Source organism: Vicugna pacos, chromosome 7 (assembly GCF_048564905.1).
Source record: "Vicugna pacos chromosome 7, VicPac4, whole genome shotgun sequence".
Lineage (NCBI taxonomy): Eukaryota > Metazoa > Chordata > Mammalia > Artiodactyla > Camelidae > Vicugna > Vicugna pacos.
The window spans coordinates 24,214,259-24,235,272 of NC_132993.1; the positions used below are offsets into that span (position 1 = coordinate 24,214,259).

At 36.6% G+C, this 21,014-nt stretch overlaps 1 pseudogene; it reads right to left on the reverse strand.

Annotated features, from left to right (window-relative positions):
• Positions 1 to 2,627: 2,627 nt before the first annotated feature.
• Positions 2,628 to 19,200, reverse strand: LOC116278741 (phosphatidylinositol N-acetylglucosaminyltransferase subunit P-like; annotated as a pseudogene).
• Between the last annotated feature and the right edge of the window lie 1,814 nt (positions 19,201 to 21,014).

A 21,014-nucleotide genomic window follows, 5' to 3' on the forward strand; every position in this document is an offset into this window, starting at 1 on the left:
GGCTTGCAGCAGCTCCAGAGAACCTGCAGTACTGCAGATAGACACCAGAGGGAACAAGAGAGCAAAGACAGTAAAAGCTCTGGAAAAAAGAAACCAGCAAATACTTCTAATTTTGAGTTTGGATGCAATTAGTTCAGAGAAAATATACCCACAGAAAAGGTTTGAGAAGACCCTAGAATCTCAGGGAAATAAAAATTAAAACAGCAATGTGATAGCACAACACACCTATCATAATGGCCAAAATTTGGAATTGACAGCACCAAACGCTGATGAGGATGTGAAGCAATAGGAACTCTCATTAATTGCTGGTGAGAGTGCATAATGGTACAGCCACTCTGAAGAGAGTCTGGTGGTTTCTTATAAAACTAAACATACTCTTACCATATGACCCAGCAATCATGCTCCTTGGCATTTATCCAAAGGAACTGAAAACTTGTGTCTACACAAAAACCTGGACAAGGATGTTTATAGCAGCTTTAATCATAATGGCCAATTCTTGGAAGCACTCAAGATGCCCTTCAGTAGGTGAATGGATAAATATACTGTGCCACATTTAGACAATGGAATATTATTCAGCACTAAAAAGAAATAAGCTAGTAAGCCTTGAAAAGACATGGAGGAAGCTTAAAGGCATGATACTAAGTGAATAAAGCCAATCTGAAAAGACTGAATACTGTATAATTCCAACTCTATGACATTCTTGAAAAGGCAAAACTATGGAGATGAAGAAAAGATCAGGGGCTTCCAAGGACTGGAGGGTGCAGGGAGTAGATGAAGGCATAGAATAGGTGGAGCACAGAAAATTTTTAAGGCACTGAAAATATCCATATGACACCATGATGATGGATACACGTCATTATACATTTGTCCATACCCACAAAGTGTACGACATCTGGAGTGGCCCCTAATGGAAACAATGGACTTTGTGTAATTATGATGTGTCAATGTGGGTTCATCAGTTGGGGTAACAAATGTACCACTCCTGTAGGGGATGTTGATAGTGAGGGAGGCAATGAGTGTGTGGGACAAGGGAATACACGGGAACGCTCTGTACCTTCTCATGCTGTGAACCTAAAACTGCTCTAAGAAAATTAAGTCTTTTTAAAAAAGCCAATAACAAATATATTAATGAATGCACAATACAAAAAGATATAATATGTGACATCAGTAACTTAAAGAGTGGGAGGGAGGAGTAAAAGAATTGATTTTTTGTGTGCAATTGAATTTGTTATCAACTTAAAATAGATTATTATAACTATGTTTTATATAGCCTCATTGTAAATGCAAAGAAAACACCTACAAAAAATACAAATAAGAAAATGAGAACAGAATCAAAGCATGTCAATACAAAAAAAAAAAAAAAGATTCACAAAGAGAGGAACAAAAAAGCCAAAAGCTAGACAGAAAACAATGGTCAAAATAGCAATTATAAGTCCTTCTCTATCAGTAATTACTTTAAATGACCTAAAAAACCTAGATCTATTACCAGATTATGAAGATATTTTCCTGGATTTTCTTTTGGAAGCCTTATTTTTTCAGCTTTTAAGTTGAGGTCTACGACCATCACAAATTAATGTTCGCATATGGTGCCAAGGTAGTGGTTAAGGTTCATTTTTTTTCCATCTAGATATCCACTTGTTGAAAAGAACCTTTATTCCTCCACTTTCGTTAAGTTTTTTTGTTAAAAATCAATGATCTGCATGAGTGTAAGTCTATTTTTGGACCCTGTAGTATCCCACTGATATTTGTCTACCCTTGAGGAATATCAGACCGAGTGTTAAGAGCCATTCTACTATAGACTGAATTTACTCTTGGATCAATCTAGATATGGAAAATGGTGTTTGGGTGCCAATTTTCTTTGGCCTCTCATGGAATTGCCTTAACTGAACTACGGTTTGGCATTGTGACATTGGCTGTCATTGAGAAACAGTTATCTGAAAGTCACTATTCATCATGGAAATGTTAAATGAATTATACTGTCTCTCCTTTATAAGAGGCCACAGAGGAAATGCCTTATAACTTTTAGTACGAGAAAGAGTAACATGTCTGTCTCCACAGTAACCCACATGTGTTCATTTTATAGAGCTATAGGTCCTGACCACCAGGAAGACGAAAAACTAATTTATTGATCCATTTTAACAGTTCCATAGAAAACCTTATTGTGGGGCCCTCTTCTTTGCTTGTCGACTATCCTTACTCGAGGTTACACCTTATTTTTCAAACTTTATTGCCAATCTTCTCCTGGTTCACCATTCATTATATTTTTGTATAACCAGTTCTATTTTATGTACATACGCAATCAAAATCAAATCCCTTTTTGGAATGACTCAGAATCTAAATAAAGCACTACATTCAATGCATCTTTGGAAATAGGTTTAAAATTAAGAATAATAACATTTGCATTCATTTTATTTCTTAAACTTTTTTCTTTTATGGTAATACAGTATTTTATTTATTCTATCTAGTAATGACTACTATTTGAGAACATTTATAATATTAATGGAACAATGTAAGAGAAGTTCAACTTACTTTTTTTTTTTACATTTCAGTGCTGGGTATTAATCAGAAAGATACTCAAAATAAGTCAAAAGCTTATCACAAAAGTTTGGTGTTAGTCCACATACAATTCAGTTTTTGGTGTAAAACTCTTTGGCTGCAAGAAAGAACATTTGGTTTACTTCACTAATAGGAATATCTCTTAACGCTGGGATAGCCTCTTCTTGGTGTTTCTTCTGCTGTTGATTTTTAGCAGAGCTATCTTTTTTTTGTATGAATGGAGTTGAGTGGAGAGGTCCTCATCATGTTTATTCCAGATAAGAGTAAGTAAGTGAGTAATGAGGAGGTACACAGGCAATGCAACTGCCCAATATTTTTGAGACCAGTAGGTTAAGCCTAAGAAGTTTAGCCAAGATTCAGGAATAAAAGCCTATATGAGATACAGTATGAAGCCAAATTGGGAACTTAAGAAAAGAACAAAGCCATATATCGCTCTTTCTGGCAATGGCGATGGTGAATATTCCACCGTTTACCCTGTGGCTTTAGACAACGCAGCTCCAGCTCTGCAGGCTCTGGCTTCATGCACGAAGGGAAGGGCAACCAGGGACAGGAGGCCCGCGTGGCCTCCCCAGGCCTGGGCCTCGGCGCCCGGGCTGCATTTGTTTTAATTTATCACATATCTAAATGGGACCCCATCATTTTCCCCTGCTATCCTGTGAACAAACAGGGAAGCAGAGCAAAGGACCTCGTAGTTCTATTACATGTGTGGATTCATGTCCAGTCCCCCTTTTCTTTTTGTCACCACAAATGGGCCATGGTATCTCCTTGCCTCCAGTTTATAGTATAAATGCAGACAAGCAGTATTTTCAAGGAAAAGGAGTATGGGGCTCTGTTCTTAACACCAGTAACTCTAGGAACCTCTGAAATTAAAGGAGGCTTGAAGGGACTTCAAGGGAATGGAGCTAACGCTTGCTGTAGGGTTGGAGGAAGGGCAGGAGGACTAGGGCACTATTTACACACGTCGGGAAGGACCGAGGAGTTCATAGCCTGCTGTTTCCAACTCTTGCCTGGCAGGTGGGTAATGCAGCATGCTGTGAATGACATCTTGCTCCATCTCCTGTCTCCCAGCTCATAGAAAGTGCCAGCATTCAAGAATAAGATATCGGACCCATATTCCCAGAAATATTAGCAGTCGGCTTCTTTCTAATGTAATAATGCCTTCTCTTCTACCAGGCACTGTTGCCCTTTCTTTCATTTGAAAAGTTATCGATTATCTTCTATGTTCTTGGCATTGCTCTATGTGTTGGGGATAAAAAAGGAAATAAGATATGGATCTGGAGATGAAAGTATTTGACTCTGAAATAGCAACAATCATCAGCTGTCATGACTCCTTCATCCCAGCCCTTTTACACACTGCAGACCAGTCTTTAGCTTTGGAGAACTGAATACTGCTCCTCTGAGGTACGGGACAGGAGCAAGGTGTCCTGCACAGTGAAATGAAATAAATCTAAAAGTGGAGTTCCCCTCAGTCTAAGAGCAAAGAACTGTCTAGTGAATTATAATCTCTCTTTTCTCAAAGAAAGACACTTCTAAAGAAATGTAATCACAAATACATCGGAGAATACAAAAGTGACAAAGATAATTATTTCAAAGTCTAGAATCCAATAGCAATATTTCTCATATGTTACTTTTCACTTAATTTTAATCAACAAAATCATACAGTATGAATGAATACTATTAAGAATCTCAGTGTATTATTCAATCCTTTAGTAAGCTGAGCTGTTTGTTCAAGGTTCATGGCCAAGGCATTCAGTGAGAATTGTCCCTTAAGAAATAAGGACCCAGAATTGGAAGAAGTGTGAGTTATAATGATGTAGGTACCTTCAAGCACAACCTACACTTCCCGCTGCGGTTCCCCTTACCCTCGCCAAGGTGCAACGGTCTCCTCGCTGCCATCTCGGGGCAGCTGGGGTGACAGAGATAAGTGGTCTTGGAATCTAACTGTCAGAGATGGAGAACATAGTAAGGTTGAACTGTAGGAGCAAATCTAAACGAAGGGAAACGCTTGGAATTGTAGCTGTTTATCTTAAATCTTAGAGCCCACCAACTATAAAATTATTCAATGAGAAAGGGAAGTGATTCATCTATTTTTATGCATTTGTTTTTAATTGATGTATCAAAATTTCACCAGTGATGATTTGAGTACTCTAACTTGCTTTAGATCCACCTTTGTTTGCTCAAAAATACAAGAAAAAAATTCAGATTAAAGCCTAATGACAACATTTTAAAATTTTTTCCAGCTTGGTTGAGGTATACTTGACAAATATTGTATATGTTTGAGGTATACAGTGTGATGCTTTGATATATGTATGCACTGAAATGATTACCACAATCAAGCTAATTACCATATCCGTCATCTCACACAGTTATGATTGTGTGTCTGTTTGTGGTAACAACACTCAAGACCAACTTACTTAGCAAATTCCAAGTATAAAATAAGACTATTAACAAGGGCTACTGTGCCCTACTCTAGGTCTCCAGCAGTTCCACCTCGAGGCATTCGCCCAAAGGAAATAAAACCAGTTTCTCAAAGAGCCGTCTGCACTCCCACGTTCACCGCAGCGGTACTCCAGTCCTGCCTTATTGGTCCCAGCTCGCCCTGGCGGGCTCTAGCTTCCTCTGCTCCTCCTTTACTTCATGGCTCTCCTTCCTTCTAGACGGCCTGTCCAGCTGTCTTCAGTTCTTGCACCAGACACAGAACAACTTCACAGAGTCTGTTTCACTCTTCCCCATTGCATAAGATCATATCCTTATAATAAAATGTCTCCCTATTTTATCCTCTGATCAAGCCCTGACTGCTACAATAAGTTTTTACATCTTGTATGATAACATTGAAAAAGAGGACTAGCGCATAATATCAAGTGAAAAGAATCCGTATGCAAAATTTATGTAAATTGAAATTTCAATAATTTTGATGTAAATGGATCTAAAAGTCACCAAAATATTAACTGATTTTTAAGTGAGACAATGTATGAATTGTTGTCTTCTTTATATCTTTTAGTGTTACCACTTAAAAAAATGAACATGCATTAATTTTATAATTTAAATCAGCAACAAAATATAAACTTGTTTTTGTGACAGTAAATCTTCAGAGCAAAGGAAAGGCAGCCACCTAACCATGTGATTGCAGGTCCTCTTAATTCAGATAAATGCATCCTTAGGGGCTTTCTTAATGCTGATATTACAAAACATAGGAGTAGAAAGGGTTGTAAACAATTAGAGCTTTGTAAACAATTAGAGCTACATTTTCAATATGTTCTGCTAAGACTTAGCCACCAAACATCATGAACGCTAATTTGAAAAACTGGGTCATATTCTCTAGCACAACTTTATATATTTTTCTTATGAAAGGATTTAGGTATAAAAGACTAGGCAAGATCATTGAAACTATATATATTCAAAGTGCAAATTCTGTCTTATGTCATACACCCACAAACACACACACACATTCAAAGAAATTCTTACTTCCAGTACCTAATTCTAAATTTTGAATAAATTTAATAACCACTTATTTATGTTTTGCTTAAAAAGTGTGTGGGTGTATATGTATATATACATACACATGCACCCACAATTTTTGAACTCTGAAATTGGTGCCCTATTTAAGTAATCCTTTATGTTTATAGCAAGTTGCCACTTATAAAGAACTTGCATAAAGCCATGAAAAAGCCTTTTTAAAAAAATTATTGAAGATACTGAGGCCCAAAGAGATTAAGAAATGAAGTTAGGGTTCTCATCATACTTTATTGCCACTATTATTGACTTTATAAAACATCATTACTTAGTTATTTTCAAAAGTGAACTTCCTTGACATCTTAAAAATTAAAGGAGACATTTACCTCCTTTAATGAACATTCAAATATCTTGCAACATATTAGTTTTCTGCTGTTAAACAAATCTATTCTTAATAGTTATTTGATACATGGGCATAACAGTATGATTCAGACTAATAAATTAATTACTTGATATTATTAATGACAATGTGAATTTCTTTGTAAATCAAAATAAATTATACATTAGCAACCTTAGAGACTATAGACCATAGATATAGATACCTTCCTATCAGATTACATCTATGTAACTTAAAATAAGATGATTTAACTATATTTTGTCAAGGAATTACTTTTTCAGGTAGGGATTAGCATATAGCACTTCTAGTTTTAGTGGACGAGTTTGGGAATCCTCTTTCCAAGGAATGACCAGGATATCTTTGCACAAGTAAGATACATATTCATGGATGTGCACTTTGTTTCTGTAAAGCAAGAGCACAGTATGTCCATTCTTTCAGCTTGATCATCTGGTGCAGACATCGGCACATTACGGCCAACCCATGGACCAAACTCAGGCCTCCACTGTTTTTGTATGGTAGATGAGTTAAGAATTTTTCTCATTTTTAAATGCTTGGAAAAAATGAAAAAAAGGATATTTCATGACATGTGAAAACTATACGATATTCAAATTTCAGTGCCCATATATAAAGGCTCATTGGACCACAGATCCATTCATTTGCAATGTACTGTCCCTTGTGGGAACAGTGTAGGACATGGTATTAGCTTCCCTAAGTCACAGGGTTCTTCTGTGGGTAAATGACAAATGTGAACTAGGCGTAAAATCACTAAGACATTTCTGATAAAATCCAAAATACATTTTTACACTATAAAAAATATTTCCACAAGACTTGCATTCACATAGTGGTGGGGTAGGGGGATAAGCATTCACATATAATATATTTTACTGAAACAGTTAATCTTGAAGGTAAAATGATAGATTTTTATTGTGGAACCACAATGGATCTACCAGGTTGCCCACTCCTTCCAAAGACTTGGAAATCTTTCTTTTCTACAGACTGAACATAGTTTGATGTGTCTATCCCTGTTCTAGCTTATGACCTAGGTACGGTTGAGAAGGTGTCACATTTGGTAGGTCCCTGTGCAAAGTAGGCCAAAGAGAAAGAAAGAGAAAAAGACAGAAAGAAATTAAAATTAATGATAAGAAAATGACCCCTGCTGTGTTAGCACAAGTAGGCTGAAAACAACTGTCAGTCCTTGGAACTGTGGTCATGACAATCTATAAACTCAATCTTAGTCAATGATACCTGCTTGAAATTGTATCACTGCTGAGTTGAAATAAAATGGTAAACTTGGTAAGTCCCTTTGTTCCTGAAATCTACAGTTATTTATCAATATTTCAGTGCTGTAGCTGTTATGTGGAAGGGTTCCTCCTACATCACTGGTTTGCAAAAGACTCCAGATCAAACAATTACAAGTATTTCAAAGTCATATATAAGCACCTGGATTTCTTTAAGGATGAGTTCACAGTTGATGTTCGTGGCTTATAACCTTTATTAGATGCAGAGGAATATTAAAGCAGAGATTTAAGGACATGGATATTTTAAGTCTTTAGTTTCTTTGTCAGTCTATAAAGTCCATTAATGATAAGCAAATGCAATTATGCTTGTACTGACACTTTTATTCTCAGATTACGCATTACTTATTTTTAAGTGGTGATAAATTCCTTTATTGGTGATTGTCAACACATCAGTTACACTTTTTAGATCCAGCACAGTGGTAAATCATGACTTATTTTTTTTTCCCTATTAATAAGCAGATTGTTTTAAACAGTTTTTAGATGTGTTAAAGCTCACAACAGATACTAATAATTATAGCTAATGTTTTTGCACTCTTACTACAGGCTATGTTAAACACTTAATTTTCATTTTCTCATTTATAACTTAACCTTAAGATGTAGGTGTTCCAAAAATAAACTCAAAATGGTTTAAATACTTAAATATAAGATAAGACACAATAAATCTCCTAGAAGAAAACATAGGCAAAACATTCTGTGACATAAATCTTAGCAATGTTCTCCTAGGGCAGTCTACCCAGGCAATAGAAATAAAAGCAAAAATAAGCAAATGAGTCCTAATTAAACTTATAAGCTTTTGCACAGAAAACAACAACAACAACAAAAAAAAAAAACCATAAGCAAAACAAAACAACAACCTATGGAATGGGAGAAAATATTTGCAAATGATGTGACTGGCAAAGGCTTCATTTCCAGAATATGTAAACAGCTCATACAATTTAATAACAAAAGAACAAACAACCCAATCCAAAAATAGACAGAAGAACCAAACAAGCAATTTTCTAATGAACACATACAAATGGGCAATAGGCACATGAAAAAATGCTCAATATCGCTAATTATCAAAGAAATGCAAATCAAAACAAAATGAGGTATCACCTCTCATCAGTCAGAATGACCATCATTCAAAAGTCCATGAATGATAAATGCTGGAGAGGGTGTGGAAAAAAGGGAACCCTCCTACACTGCTGGTGGGAATATAGTTTGGTGCAGTCATTATGGAAAATGGTATGGAGATTCCTCAAAAAAACTAAACATAGACTTACCAAATGATCCAGCAATCCTACTTCTGGGTATGTATCTGGAGGGAACTCTAATTCGAAAAGATACATGCACCCCAATGTTCATAGCAGCACTATATTTAATAGCCAAGACATGGAAACAACCTAAATGTCCATCAACAGATGACTTAATAAATAAGTTGTGGTATATTTATACAATGGAATACTACTCTGCCATAAAAAGAATAAATTAATGCCATTTGCAGCAACATGGATGGACCTAGAGATCATCATTCTAAGTGAAGTAAGCCAGAAAGAGAAAGAAAAATACCATATGAGATCGCTCATATGTGGAATTTAAAAAACAAACAAACAAACAAACAAAACAGAAACAGACTCACAGACATAGAATACAAACTTGTGGTTGCCAGGGGGACGGGGGGTGGGAAGGGACTGGGATTTCAAAATGCAGAATAGATAAACAAGATTATACCGTGTAGCACAGGGAAATATATACAGGATCTTGTGGTGACTCACAGTGAAAGAGAATGTGACAATGAATGTATGTATGTTCCTGTATAACTGAAAAATTGTGCTCTACACTGGAATTTGACACAACATTGTAAAATGACTATAACTCAATAAAAAAGTTTATATATATAAAAAAGAAGTTGTGGTATATTTATACAATGGAATATTACTCAGCCACAAAAAGAACAAAATAATGCCATTTGCAGCAACATGGATGGACCTAGAGATTGTCATTCTAAGTGAAGTAAGCCAGAAAGAGAAAGAAAAATACCATATGATATCACTCTATGTGGAATCTAAAAAAAAAAAAGGACACTATGAACTTATCTACAAAACAGAAACAGACCTGCAGACATAGTAAACAATCTTATGGTTACCAGGGAAAGGGCGTGGGAATGGATAAATTTGGGAGTTTGAGATTTACAAATATTAGCCACTATATATAAAAATTGATTAAAAGAAATTTCTGCTATATAGCACAGGGAACTATGTTCAATATCTTGTAATAACCTTTAATGAAAAAGAATATGAAAACAAATATATGTATGTATATGCATGATTGGGACACTGTGCTGTACATGAGAAATTGACACATTATATCTGACGGTACTTCAGGTAAAATCAAAAAAGATATAAGTGTTGTTATTCCCTTTTTACACATGAGAAAACAGAGCCTCACAGAGACCAGTTTAGTTCAACTCTCTAATCTGTATTCGAAGTAATTTAACTAATAGGTATTAGAGTCAAGATTGGATTCTATGCTTGCCTGACAACAAAAATTGTGCTCTTATCCACCATTATGCCATCCTGTTCCCGTGCATGAAGACAAACAGGTTAGTAAAAAATTGCTTGCATAGATGTATTCTGTTATTTATCTGTATATTAATAGCCATCAGCGTTCATTGCAAGGCTGGCGAGGTGAATGTTCTTGTGAAAAGGACAGGGGCTTTGGAAGCAGGTTAACCTGGGTTTGATGCTGAACTCCTCATCCCTAGCCATTTGCTATAAATCATGATACTTGCTCTCTTTAATATCCACTTACTCGTCTGTAAAACAGAGGCAGTAAGAACTACTGTGAGAGTTTTCCTAAGTGTTAAATAAGGTATGTATGTATGGTAGCTAGCACGTAACTGGCACAAAAGAATTATTTTTCTTTCTGTCTGTATGTTTTCAATTGTACATAACTTCCTTTCTGCAAGAAGGCTGAACTAATGTCTCAATCATCTCTTAATATGAAGACTCCAGAACATGGACTTTTTAAAATATCACAGGTTTATTAAACACCAGAGTAAAATTAAAAATTGTGTTTTTTTAAATCACAGGAAAAGCATTAACCTGAAAACCCTTTAACGTGGTGAAGCACAGCCCAACTCTTCTGGATGTTTATTACAAACAACAGTAACCATCCTGGCAAAGGGAATCCAAGAGAAAGAACCTGAGTGCCAGAATCCCACCCCACGTTGATGGGCCAGGCAGTGCACAAGAGAGGAGGAAGGAAGAAGTCTCAGTGCAGTCCTCCAAGAATTCTGGCTCAGACCCACACCACGGAAGAATACACTCTTCCCCGTGCCTTTCTGATGTTGGTGTTCATGCATCACCCTGTCTAGATTTACTTTTCTGGACTTCAGAGAGATATGATTCTCTGAGAGTGTCCTGGTGACTTCTAATACTCTGCCGCTGCCTGCACTCAAGAACAGATAGAATCTGAAATATTTCACATCAAGTTCACAGTGGAAGTCAACTATGTCACTATGTGTAATATTGAATTTGGGCAATACTAACTAAGGTTTTCAACACAGGAAACAGTCATATTGGAATTGATTGTTTTATGATTAAAGACTAAGAAAATGGAGGATATGTAAAAGTATAATGCTAGCTTAAAAAATGGAAGTAGCAATATTAACTGGTTATTTTAAAGTTTAAAATGATTCAGATTACTCGGGCCAATGTTGAGAATTTTCAGATATTGGACTTAAGCAACATCTTATATCCAAAATCATGTAAATCATTTAATTTTTGTTAGCATTTGCCATGGTGAAAGAACTTAAATGTTTTAAGAAATAAAAGCAAATATTACTTATTATGAATGTTTTGGATTTCCTGAAATCATCTGAGTTTTATATTAAAAATCCTTAGTTTTATATTAGAAATCTTTTATCTAAAAGGAATTTAAAATAGATATTTATGACTTGACTTATTTGATGATAAATTTTTAAAAAAGGGAGAAGGAGAAGAAAATGTATTCTCAATTTTATATGTGTATTATGTATACATATATAATGAAAAGGGGAAGAACACGTTCCAAATTATATGTATATATGTATGTATTGTAGGTATACACACGTGTGTTTGTGTGTACAGACACACAGGTTTCCTGATTGAAAGAATTTGTAAAATTATGTCAAATATTCTTAGAAAAAGAAGTAGCTATTTGTTAAGTAGAATTATAAAATCTATTAGCTTTATAATTATCTTTTATATTTAAAAAGTGGATGTCAGCAGTCTGCTACCCAAAAAAGGCACTGTGATGCTCTGAAGATGCTACAGACCTTGGGACTAAACAGAAGTGAACCTGAGCCCTCTCTAGCTCCTAAATCTGTCGGTCAGACCTTGGCCGCATTACTTAACCTCTTTCTCTCCCCTCCTTTCCCCTCCCCACCAGGAGGCTTCTCTCCTCCCCTCCCATTCTCTTCTCCCCACCCCCTCACGTAGAATTTTTGGAAGAGAAAATGAGATAAGGTGTACAAAATGCCCAACACATAGAGGGCACTAAACATGTCATATGTATCGTCAAATACTTGTAAAAATTATCATTGGGCTGCTTTTCTTTCCCCAGGGGCCTTGATGAAGCTCGAAGAGGAGACTGAAAGACAAGGAAGCAGAGCTCAGCATCTGACAGATTCAAGAACTAAAGAAAGAGCTGGGTGGAACACATAGTAAGCAAACAGAGAGATTATAGATTTGTATAATGAAATATCTGTTAGCTATATGAAATGTAAAGGTATGAAGTGCTCCAAAGAAAAGAAAACGTTCGTCAGACTCGCACAACAATAAAACTCGACTCCACGTGGCTTATGAGAAGGTTGGCAAGACTGCAGGTAATGGGAACTCTCATATTCCGCTAGCAGGAGCGTAAAATAAAACAACGGATTCGGCAAAATGATTTCATTCTATGTTTTGAAATTAAACGTAAGCCTACCCTTGGATGCAGCAATTTCCCTCCTTTTGTTTCCACCAACAAAACTGTGAGTATACACTTACTCATAACAGCCAAGCACTGGAGGAAAAAGCAGACTACAGACTTAGAAATTAGGATCATGTGCACCTGGGGAGTGATTAAACGGGAATGCTCCCCTCATAATACGTTATTGAGATATATAATAAGTATATGTTCTTTTTTATGCATGTTATTCTTCATTAAAACTACTTTTAAAATTGAACATAAATGGTTAAATTGATAGTTTAATCAAAAAGTGCAGAAATAAAGTAAAAATATTACCGATAAGTCAGGGCATGCATTTTGAGCTGCCTGGTGTGAGTCGGGTGGCAGTCCTTTTTGCATTTAGTTTTGTTTTGTTTACACAATAGAAACTCTGGCGCAACACAACAGGAGACATTCGAACAAGAGTAGATAGGGTAAGAGATGCAGACAATGGCTCTGTGAAACTATGTATTGTTTGTATAGAACTAAGTGGCCTTTGGAGAAGTGAAGCTAGAGGCTAGATCTTACACAAAAACCAAAGAATAAAACAGACTTGATAATAATTACCAATGAGCGTGCATCTGATCAGCAGTATTATACACACCCCTTACATCTAGCATGTTGAAAAGCCACATATAAAGCTGGACTTACAGAAACGCGCCATAGAGCCATGTTTTCCAAGAAGAGGTATTTTCAAACGAGCACTCAAACTGGGAACTCATGCATACTTAATTTCTTCGGCATTCCTAACTAAATAATACATTTTAAGTGATTAAATAATTTTTGTTTTATTAGCAAAGAGTTGCTTTTAACTATCTCTTTTAAAAGTCGGATATTTCCCTTAAAAAATATTTTAGCTTCTCTTTCCCAGGAATAGGCTGTCACTTTTAGTTTAAATAGGTATCTGTTCACATTACACCCCACAAGAAGCCTCAGGCTTCTTGACAGAGCTTGCTCCCTGACAGAGCTTCAATTATTTCACTATTGAAAACAACTAAAATGTTCATTCCTTCTTTCTTTTTCAAAAAAAAAAGTCTATAGTCATCTGTGACCACTAAAATCTCACCAACAGTCGCTGTACAGTGAGCACAAAACTGAGTTGGGAGGTCCCATGTCCTGGGTGGCCTGATCTCAAGCCAAGTGCCTCTGGTCTGCTGTTCATCACAGCACCAGGCAGGAAACACCATTGTCTTAAAACCCTGCAGAATTTGATTTTGATTCTCTGGGTTTAAAAAATTAATGCTTTTGTGTGTGTGTGTGTGTGTGTGGCCTTGGAAAAATTATTTAGCCTTAGTCTTTGGATTATTCTATCTATAAAATAAAACTAAACACCTCCAAATTTGTTGCGAAGATTATATAAGAGAATCCATGAAAAATGCTTACTATAGAGACTGGTATTTAGTAAACACTAAATAGGTGTTAACAATTACTATTTTTATTATATTATCCTTCTCTATGCATTCTGATATTTTGTGGCAGCTGTACTTCACCAGATTCATTGATATTTTATTCTTCACTTGTAGATTAACAAAATCTTTAAAAAATGTTTTCCTGTTTTCTTCTATGTCAGAACATCTTTGATTGTATGCTGGTTATTGTGGAATGTGTTTTTTTTTGTAGGAAGTTTTAATTGTATCATCTTCCTCCAAGAATTCTGAGTTTTGTCCTAGCAGAGTTGGCAGATCATTTTTTTGCTTGGTTAGGCTCAGTTTTATTCTTGGTTAGGGCAGGTCTACTTTGGACTTAGTTCTATGGCATGCCCCTTATTCCAGAGTAGCCTTTCTGGGATTTTAATTGAAAGTACCTGGTGTGGTCTCTTCACTCCAGCTGGCTTGGAACTCTGATGTCTCACTGATGCGCACGACCTCTGATATAAGATGTACTTCTCAACCCTGCTGCAGACAGGCGATCTCTGCCGGGCCTCACTGAGTCTCGCCCTAAGTGTAGACAGCATAACCACAAAATCTTCTGAATATGTTCTCCTGAATTGAGTGGGTGATTCAACTCATCAGTTATGCTATATTCTTATTGTTTGGTCGATAAACAAATCAGTATTTCCTTGCATTATAAATTCTGACAGGACAGGCATTGTGTTCCTTAGCTCACCTTCATTCATTCATTAATTACTTAGAAAGTATCTATTATGGACCACAAGGAAGACAGGAATACTATAGCATCAGTTGTACGCTAAAGGATCTTACAATCCAGAGGGAGAAGCAAAAATATGTGAAACCCATTCATGAAAGGATGATAGAAATTGATTCACAAAAGCTAAAAGCTGAGAGTCAGCCATTTTATGGTTGGAAAAAGATTCCAAAACTAAAACCCACTATTTACAAATGACCTCCTGATCCTCCTCTAAACCTGGCGCCTCTGCCTACGGTTGACTCAGTCCTTACTTCCTGACTCGTCTTTTTAGCTTTTCCAGCTGCTTCAGCCCTGCATCTTGCTTTGGAGTCATGGCATGGACAGCATTTGCTACATTTCCTTACTCAGAATCTATTTCCCTCATTTTCTGGTAATAGCTTCCCTTATAATGAAAAAATGGAAACATAAATTCCCCAAAGTCTGGTGAGAAGAAGCAGCCAACTAAAAGAACTCAGTTTCCAAAGAAGAATCAGAGTTTCTATATTAGTTACTTTTATGTTAATAGAATATTTTTTATTTGTGATAAGATACATAACATTAAAAATATTTTAACCATTTGTAAGTGTACAGATTTCTGGCGTTAAGTATATTGATATTATTTGGAAACCATCATGACCAGTCATCTCCAGACTTTTTCATCTTCCCCAACTGAAACTCTGTACCCATTAAACACTAACTCCCCGTCCCAACACCACCAACCCTGCAACCACCATTCTGCCTTCTGTCCCTACAAATTTGAGTAGAATCATATGCTGTTTGCCCTTTTGTGACTGGCTTATTTCACTTAGTAAAAAGCCTTAAAGTTTCATCCATGTTGTAGCATGTGTCAAATTCTCTTCCCTTTTAAGACTGAGTAGCATTCCATCGTACGCATGCACCATATTTTGTTTATCTGTTCATCTGTCAGTGGATCCTTGGATTTCTGTCTACCTTTTGGTTATTGTGAATAATGCTCCTATGAACATGGGTGTACAAATACCTATTTAAGTCACAGCTTGCATTTTGGGGGTATATACTCAAAAGTGGAATTGCTAGATCATGTGGTAATTGTTTCATTTTTTGAGGAATAGCCAGAGCATTTTCCACAGTGGCTGCACCACATTTCATTCCCACCAACAGTGTACAAGGGTTCTAATTTCTCCAACATCCTCTCCAACACTTGCTTTGGTTTTTGATACTAGGCATCCTATTGGGTGAATAATCAAACATTTTTCATACAGGTAGAGACACAGTATAATTTTTTACCTCAGAACATATTTGTATAAAGATGCATAAATATAACAAAAATCAGTAAATCTACCTTGCTATTTTGTAAAACTTACATGCTAATGTTCTGATAGTTTTATGATTTGGTATTAGGCAGTTGTTGTTATTTTATATATTTGTTTTTATTTTTCATGGATGTTTCTGGGGTCAGTCTAGTTTTAGCATGAAATAGAGTCACAATCCCGCTCTTATTTCACAGAATACTGGAACAGGAAGGACCCTGAAGTTCATCTGTTGCTAATCCAACCAGCTTATTTTACAAACCTGTGGTTTTGAATCACTCAGAATAAGGAAAGGAGGCAGCACAATCAGGAGGCTCCCTATTCTGAGTCTTGCCCTTGGGGCTTTTTTCATTCACATTCATAGCACATCATTAAGTAGAGATAGGGGTACATGGGCTCAGGCAGAAAAAGACAACACGTCTAATTTTGTTAACCTGCTATTTAGCATCTATGTCTATTAGGCAGAAAGAAAAGCTTAATGTATAATTAGATCTTCACCTTCCTGGAACACACAGACCTAAACCTGAGATTCTGAGTGCCTGAAGATGCATTCTATAAGAAGGTTCATGGTGATAATGCACATTCCATTGGTCTGAAAAGCTTCATTAAAATACTGTCCAAGGCTTGTCCATAACGCTGAGGCCCTGACTGAAGTAAGAGATAGGTTCCTGAAATCCATTCTATTATAACACATATTTCAGTTCATAAATCCAAGCTCTTTCTGGATACACGCCCTCCCCTCCCCAAAGGCTGTCCTTCACTTCCTCACTAAATTCGCTGGAGTGACACTGAACCACCCTCTCCATCTTTCACCTGCCTCCCCACCGAGGTGGTAAATCTCCATTTCCCTCCTGAGTACTTGACACTTGGTGGCCCTCCCTCTTCTGTGATTACAGTGCTCTCTCAGCCTTTTATAACTGGAATTTCTGATTATGCCAAAATCTGTGCAGCAAAACCCACATAAAAACTTGCTAATTTCTTTTAATCTCATAAGTGGGCCTTGCTTTAAAAAAAAATGATTTTAATGGACTTCATCTTGGAAGGGCAATGCTGTGTCCTTTTAATGTTAACAACACACTGATCACTTGTCCCAGTCCTGCCCATTTATGTTGAAAAGTCGTTTTAACCCTGGGAAGGCACCTGTGCCTTTGGAGTGAGCACTTAATGTCTAAGAAGCTTCATTAAGCTTCCCTAGGGATATTCTGTGTTTACCTTGATTCTAAATATGGTGAGGACAGCAATCCAGGCTCCAAACATATGGACTGAATGGAAAAATGTTTTCTTGCAGGGAAATAATGTCAACTTGAACTACAGATTATTTGTCTCTTATACTTTATGAGGAAAACAAAGGCTATGTAAGTCTTGAGGATCTAAATACACATGCTGGCAACAGGGCAGGTGAGAAGGTAGGGTACCAGATACCCCAGACTATGTAGTTTCCCTCAAGTACTTTACATTTTATGATTAATTTTCCATTGGTATTTTTATATAACTTGTTTGCATGATTGCTTGATGCTCTATTATACTTTTAAGGAAATAGTTTCTCTTAACTGATCTGAATCTTGGGGAGAAGAAAATCATAATGCTTATTTGCAAAATGCCAGAATTCTAAAAAGCACATTTGTGACTCCATGTTTAAACCAGTGTTGAAACTGAATATAGGTATTCAAGTTGACTTGAGCATAGCCTGTATTTGTACTGGGAAGCATTTTTCAAGTATTATATTGCTAAATCAAAGAAAATAAAAACGAAATACTTTCAATTTCTTGAACATATCAAGTTGCTTTATTTAAATAAGGCAACCTTCTCTGCCACAGGAAAAAAAAAACTCTGTTCTTTGAAATTTATATATTTTGTAGGAAAAATGATCTGCCTAGCCTTGAACTCGGCACCACATCCACTCTTGGCACAACATCCAACTTCCTGGAAAATAAGGATTTGTAATACTTGAGAATAGACCTCTGACTCATTTTATTCATTATGTCTAGAGCAATCAGTGCTAGATAAGGGAAGAAGACAAAACTTCCATCCTCCCTCCAAATCCTCCAATTGTAAATACACACTAAGAGTGTTCTCAGACACACAGGACATAGTTAATTACAGGACAGTATCTGTGACGTGCTCTTGCTCATCACAGAAGGGCTCTCACAGGCCAGGTAAGAGAGAACGGGAAATGGAACTCTAAGAACAGGGTGCCTAAGCTTGCTGCGAGCCGTAAGGGTACCAAAGTCAATGACACAGTCCCTGATGTCATGGAGCTTACAGTCTTGCAGTGCTTCGTTAAGTCTGCAAAGTCTATTGTATTTGGGGATATCTGTACCTGCCATAATGATGCTAGAACAGAAACATCATTAAATAAATACCATGTCTCCCATGCTGACCTCACTGTAGCCAACAGTGAATTTGTATCACAGTCTGAAGACTCATGTACATTTGCATCTCCATGCCTTTATACATGTCTTCCCATCAATTATATTGCCTTTAGCTCTTTTGATCCGCCTGGTTATTCCTTAAGGATAGTTAATCGTATGCATAGCATTTGTACATAACTTCATAACTGCAGTCATCAAATTATATTTTAATTACAAGTAACATTTGTCTATGGTCTTCCATTTTTAAAATTGTCTGCCTGTCCTCCGATATACACACACTTGACTCTAAGCAACATGATGGAAAGGATCTTAACTGTCTTGTTCTCCACAGCCCAATCCTATTGCAATGTCTGGGACAGAGGAAGCCATTACTAGTTCCTTGCATCAGTTTCTGTGGAAGCAAAGTCTGCTATTCATTCTATGAAGCATATAAAGCTAGTTATCCTCAGGAAACACCAGTCTGGTGGAGAAGACATAAATACAACACACTAATTATAATACTAGATGACAATTATTCATGACTTCCTATGGTAGAAAGATGCTAAAGCAGATTAAAAGAGGTAAAAATATAGATAAGGTCTCAACCTAAAGAGGAGTTATCTGCCTGACCTCTTGAGCAGTGGAATCAAGTCAGTATCGTTAGTGAGAGCTGGCAGGCTCCTGTAGGGCTTCCCCGATGTTCTGTCAGCTTTCTTCATTGAATCCTCTTCATAAAGATTTCCTTCCACACCCTTCCACTTCTCATACTCATTGATCATCTCTTGTTACCTCTTTCACCCTCACCAGAGCATCCACAAATAGCAAAGTGTATTGGTAGAATGAACACAAACTGGGTTATCAGAACCAAGATACTACAGAGCAAATTATTTGTTATTAAAAAAAGCCACTTTGGGAAGAAATGAAAATTAAATCAATGGGAATTGCCTTTGCTACATATTCTGCTGCCTGGAACAAAACAGAAAAAGGAAGAAAGTGCATTCAAGACCTAGGAAATAGCGTGTGTGACGGCGTGGAAGAATAACTGCAGTGAAATCTCTAGGCGGTGATTCATGAAGCCTGGAACAGAACCGAAAGGGGAGTGCTGGGGCACAAGCCTGGGAATGCAACCAGATGATGGAATAGGTATTCGGGTTTCATTTGGTTGCCAACAGGAGCCATAAGATAAAAGTTGAGTTATGCGGTGATGCAATCTGACTTGTGCTTTGAAAGAAAAACTGGCAGGAGTGTGGAGGGTGGACTGGAAGGAGGAAAAGAGTCCAGAAGCTTTTTGCACGAATTCACATAAAATGTCATGAATTCCCTATCTATTTTGTATACCCTGGTATAAAGTAGGTAATCAATTAAATATTTTTAATCAAATAAGTATACTAGAACATGAAGTTCCCCCATAACAGAGATCAATGCACTGCACTTACATTATTTAAACCATTTAAAACTAAAAGGTGATAAGAGTTATTCTTTGATAAAGAGGGAGTCAGAAGCTATGTTCTGTTAATTTTTGTTCCTTTTATACAATTCCTATATGCAGATTAATATTAAATTGCTGACCACAACCCTCTTCATCTACATCGGCAGCCCTGTCTGTAACATCTCATCTGACATTTAGAATTCATTGCATATCATTTCAGCATAATGTAAAAATTCTTAGACAATCTGGACATTCAAGGCTTCTAATCATGATTTTCATGAGGTCTCAACAAAAATCTATTTGCAAAATGTCATAGAGTTAAGTCTCAACATTGGTATGCCATTGTTCTGCGTTCCTCTGTAAAATGGGAACGTGGGGATTAACTAAGTTAAAATTGATATAAACACTGAGTATTATCACCAGAATATTAAAAAGCAGATGGACTAACATATGTGCTTAATTTTAATTGTGCTAAAGATAGTACCTAGTAAGATGCTCAGAGCAAAGTGTTACCTTAAAATATCATTGAACATGTTTATGTATTTTTCTTTTATATATTTAATTCTACTTTGAATTTTCTACCCATCTGTTGACAAATTTGATAAATGGTAGCAATGGATAGGTTTTCAATGCTTTAATTCAAATAATCACAGAGCATCACATTCAAATCCAACTGCATTTCCAGTGCAGAGATCTCTTCTACCACTTTCCTGACAAAACCACATGGACTCTGCTCGGAAGGAAGAAGTAGGGATTCACTCTTTCGTGAAGCTGCCTGACTTTGAACCCTGTGCTCTACTGAGTAGCTTGCCCGTTCAGTCCTCTCATTGCCGTCTGAAGCAACACAGCCTGCAGGTTTTTCATCACAGCTCTTCAGATATTTTAACTATAGTTGCTATGTTTGCCCTCAGCCTGGATGCTGCCGCAATAGTTCAGGGTTGAGTTAACAAGGCTGTGAGCTGGAGTGAGACTCCTGGAAGAATAAAAATGAGCCATCATAAAGAGTGAAAATATTTGTTCCTTTTCTAGATGTGGAGGTGAAGGAAGTTAAAGATAACCCCAAAGCATACAGAGTTTCAACTGTGACCAAGTATATATATACACATACATATATTTATTTATATATATGTATGTGTATATATATACACACATATATATGTGTGT